Genomic DNA, 5,000 nt, shown 5'->3' with positions numbered 1-5,000 from the left:
GATTACGGGGCCTCGGATGAGTCCCGTATCGTTATTTTTCGTCACTACCTCCCCGTGCCGGGAGTGGGTAATTTGCGCGCCTGCTGCCTTCCTTGGATGTGGTAGCCGTTTCTCAGGCTCCCTCTCCGGAATCGAACCCTGATTCCCCGTTACCCGTTACAACCATGGTAGGCGCAGAACCTACCATCGACAGTTGATAAGGCAGACATTTGAAAGATGCGTCGCCGGTACGAGGACCGTGCGATCAGCCCAAAGTTATTCAGAGTCACCAAGGCAAACGGACCGGACGAGCCGACCGATTGGTTTTGATCTAATAAAAGCGTCCCTTCCATCTCTGGTCGGGACTCTGTTTGCATGTATTAGCTCTAGAATTACCACAGTTATCCAAGTAACGTGGGTACGATCTAAGGAACCATAACTGATTTAATGAGCCATTCGCGGTTTCACCTTAATGCGGCTTGTACTGAGACATGCATGGCTTAATCTTTGAGACAAGCATATGACTACTGGCAGGATCAACCAGGGAGCTGCGTCAACTAGAGCTGAGCAGCCGGCCGCCCGGGAGTGTGTCCCGGGGGCCCGCGCGAACACGCAAGCGTCCGCTCAATTATTCTGCAAACAGGAGGAGGCTGAGCTCCCCTGCACGATACACCTCGAAACCCTCTCAGGTCCCGGCGGCGCGCAGCGCCGTCCTAAGTACTTGGTCGGGTTCGAGAGAGGCGCAATCGCCCGGAGTTTGGCGAGTAGACGCTTTAGGTGCGACCACCCGTGCTCCCAACTGAGCTTGCCGCTGCCGACAGAGGCCCGGGAGCGTGCTGTCGTGGCATTGCCGGCGGGAGACAACACGCGCCACCTACGGTGGCCGGCAGCTCCAACGCCAGCGCCACAGAAGGACAAAAGCCCCACTTGGGTGCCGAAGCGAACTCTCCCAGCACAGCGCACGCGCCAACACGTCCGCACAGCTGCGATACAAACCACCTGCGAGAACCGCAGAGGCGACCGAGTAGCAGACGGCGTCGCGGCGCCGAGCGCCGGGCGGCGGCGCATCCTCAGCGCACACAGTCCTCAATCGGACCAGCACACTGCAGATGTCCACCGCGCTTCGCACCGGGCCCGCGAGGACCTACTTTGGCCGCACGGCGCCGCGTGCAGGGTGCGCCGGCGCGCAGCTGCGCCGCCTGCCGCCTCCGTCGGCCGGCGCGCCTGCCACTGGCCGCCCCCACCAGCCGGCTGTAGCGCGTGCGCCCACGCACCGCGCGGCCAGCACGCCGGGAGGCCCCCCCTCACCGGCCGGGGACGGTCCCACCCAGCCACCGCCGCGTATCGCTTCACACCCACATGCCATTCACGTTCGTGGGCATGGTGGGTATCGCTGAAACAACCGGTTGGTAGCTCAACCGATCGTCGCCATCACTGATTCACCTCTAGCGAGAACAACCGCACCACAACGGTTTACCAGTTGTTCATTTGCGTAACGTCACCAGCAAACGTAGACGTCCATCGCCATTTGCAAATTCAACGATTGTTGCATGCCTGTGTCAGGTGTCACGACACACTATGTCTGCCCACATACACGCAACAACATGTGCACGCTTCGCGAACACGTGGAAGGTGGCCCCCGTACGTATGCGATGTCCATTGCGCGAACGACTGTCAACCGGCCTCTGTCGCATGTCGCAGATGTGGAACGCAGTGCACCATGCTGTCACGGTGTGTGAGAAGAGACGACTACGTCTGACAACACGCGCCACTACATCAACAGACGGCTCATGCTGATCGCCATCCAGGGCATACCACACTGCAATCCGGCTCTTATAGGGAGACGACACATAGCTGAGTGCACAACAGTTGGACCGCATGGTTCGCCGTTGTTGGCGCAGTCGTTGTACGGTCACATGTACCACGATGTATCATTCAGTACATGAGGACCAATGTGCAGTACAGTGTGTGATTTGGACGTACAACATCAGCGGACAGTTGACACAGGCCGTACCACAGCGTAGGCTAAGTGCTTCGCCATGCGAATGCCAATGAACAACTGCGAAGGGCATTGAGCATGTACGTCCTGCTGCCATCCACATTACAGTGTATCGCTGCAAGGTGTTTAACATGAAGCGATACACTGGGGACCAGGCAGTGCGAGTAGCAAACTATATTGCGGGGGTTGCAGTTAGGCAACACTACACTAATTTAACGCGTCGTATGACAATTACAGAGCGGGTTAAGGCCCAACGTGTGTTGGGTTAAGGCCCAACGTGTGTTGGGTTAAGGCCCAACGTGTGTTGGGTTAAGGCCCAACGTGTGTTGGGTTAAGGCCCAACGTGTGTTGGGTTAAGGCCCAACGTGTGTTGGGTTAAGGCCCAACGTGTGTTGGGTTAAGGCCCAACGTGTGTTGGGTTAAGGCCCAACGTGTGTTGGGTTAAGGCCCAACGTGTGTTGGGTTAAGGCCCAACGTGTGTTGGGTTAAGGCCCAACGTGTGTTGGGTTAAGGCCCAACGTGTGTTGGGTTAAGGCCCAACGTGTGTTGGGTTAAGGCCCAACGTGGGTTGGGTTAAGGCGCAACGTGGGTTGGGTTAAGGCCCAACGTGGGTTGGGTTAAGGCGCAACGTGGGTTGGGTTAAGGCGCAACGTGGGTTGGGTTAAGGCGCAACGTGGGTTAGGTTAAGGCGCAACGTGGGTTAGGTTAAGGCGCAACGTAGGTTAGGTTAAGGCGCAATATAGGTTAGGTTAAGGCGCAATATAGGTTAGGTTAAGGCGCAATATAGGTTAGGTTAAGGCGCAATATAGGTTAGGTTAAGGCGCAATATAGGTTAGGTTAAGGCGCAATATAGGTTAGGTTAAGGCGCAACGTAGGTTAGGTTAAGGCGCAACATAGGTTAGGTTAAGGCGCAACATAGGTTAGGTTAAGGCGCAACATGGGTTAGGTTAAGGCGCAATATAGGTTAGGTTAAGGCACAATATGGGTTAGGTTAAGGCACAATATGGGTTAGGTTAAGGCACAATATGGGTTAGGTTAAGGCACAATATGGGTTAGGTTAAGGCACAATATGGGTTAGGTTAAGGCACAATATGGGTTAGGTTAAGGCACAATATGGGTTAGGTTAAGGCACAATATGGGTTAGGTTAAGGCACAATATGGGTTAGGTTAAGGCACAATATGGGTTAGGTTAAGGCACAATATGGGTTAGGTTAAGGCACAATATGGGTTAGGTTAAGGCACAATATGGGTTAGGTTAAGGCACAATATGGGTTAGGTTAAGGCACAATATGGGTTAGGTTAAGGCACAATATGGGTTAGGTTAAGGCACAATATGGGTTAGGTTAAGGCACAATATGGGTTAGGTTAAGGCACAATATGGGTTAGGTTAAGGCACAATATGGGTTAGGTTAAGGCACAATATGGGTTAGGTTAAGGCACAATATGGGTTAGGTTAAGGCACAATATGGGTTAGGTTAAGGCACAATATGGGTTAGGTTAAGGCACAATATGGGTTAGGTTAAGGCACAATATGGGTTAGGTTAAGGCACAATATGGGTTAGGTTAAGGCACAATGTGGGTTAGGTTAAGGCACAATGTGGGTTAGGTTAAGGCACAACGTGGGTTAGGTTAAGGCACAACGTGGGTTAGGTTAAGGCACAACGTGGGTTAGGTTAAGGCACAACGTGGGTTAGGTTAAGGCACAACGTGGGTTAGGTTAAGGCACAACGTGGGTTAGGTTAAGGCACAACGTGGGTTAGGTTAAGGCACAACGTGGGTTAGGTTAAGGCACAACGTGGGTTAGGTTAAGGCACAATACGGGTTAGGTTAAGGCACAATACGGGTTAGGTTAAGGCACAATACGGGTTAGGTTAAGGCACAATACGGGTTAGGTTAAGGCACAATACGGGTTAGGTTAAGGCACAATACGGGTTAGGTTAAGGCACAATACGGGTTAGGTTAAGGCACAATACGGGTTAGGTTAAGGCACAATACGGGTTAGGTTAAGGCACAATACGGGTTAGGTTAAGGCACAATACGGGTTAGGTTAAGGCACAATACGGGTTAGGTTAAGGCACAATACGGGTTAGGTTAAGGCACAATACGGGTTAGGTTAAGGCACAATACGGGTTAGGTTAAGGCACAATACGGGTTAGGTTAAGGCACAATACGGGTTAGGTTAAGGCACAATATGGGTTAGGTTAAGGCACAATATGGGTTAGGTTAAGGCACAATATGGGTTAGGTTAAGGCACAATATGGGTTAGGTTAAGGCACAATATGGGTTAGGTTAAGGCACAATATGGGTTAGGTTAAGGCACAATATGGGTTAGGTTAAGGCACAATATGGGTTAGGTTAAGGCACAATATGGGTTAGGTTAAGGCACAATATGGGTTAGGTTAAGGCACAATATGGGTTAGGTTAAGGCACAACGTGGGTTAGGTTAAGGCACAACGTGGGTTAGGTTAAGGCACAACGTGGGTTAGGTTAAGGCACAACGTGGGTTAGGTTAAGGCACAACGTGGGTTAGGTTAAGGCACAACGTGGGTTAGGTTAAGGCACAACGTGGGTTAGGTTAAGGCACAACGTGGGTTAGGTTAAGGCACAACGTGGGTTAGGTTAAGGCACAATACGGGTTAGGTTAAGGCACAATACGGGTTAGGTTAAGGCACAATACGGGTTAGGTTAAGGCACAATACGGGTTAGGTTAAGGCACAATACGGGTTAGGTTAAGGCACAATACGGGTTAGGTTAAGGCACAATACGGGTTAGGTTAAGGCACAATACGGGTTAGGTTAAGGCACAATACGGGTTAGGTTAAGGCACAATACGGGTTAGGTTAAGGCACAACGTGGGTTAGGTTAAGGCACAACGTGGGTTAGGTTAAGGCACAACGTGGGTTAGGTTAAGGCACAACGTGGGTTAGGTTAAGGCACAACGTGGGTTAGGTTAAGGCACAACGTGGGTTAGGTTAAGGCACAATACGGGTTAGGTTAAGGCACAATACGGGTTAGGTTAAGGC

General features: G+C 51.8%; 1 non-coding gene across 1 annotated transcript in view; it reads right to left on the bottom strand.

Moving 5' to 3' along the window:
- Window positions 1-526, bottom strand: part of LOC124560847 — a 1,910-nt gene extending 1,384 nt beyond the window's left edge. The window contains exon 1 of the ribosomal RNA XR_006969354.1: window positions 1-526. This exon is cut by the window's left edge and continues 1,384 nt beyond it. This is a non-coding gene — a ribosomal RNA (small subunit ribosomal RNA).
- Window positions 527-5,000: the final 4,474 nt, after the last annotated feature.

Source organism: Schistocerca americana, unplaced genomic scaffold, assembly GCF_021461395.2.
Source record: "Schistocerca americana isolate TAMUIC-IGC-003095 unplaced genomic scaffold, iqSchAmer2.1 HiC_scaffold_112, whole genome shotgun sequence".
Classification (NCBI taxonomy): domain Eukaryota; kingdom Metazoa; phylum Arthropoda; class Insecta; order Orthoptera; family Acrididae; genus Schistocerca; species Schistocerca americana.
This window is presented reverse-complemented; position numbering and strand designations above follow the sequence as displayed.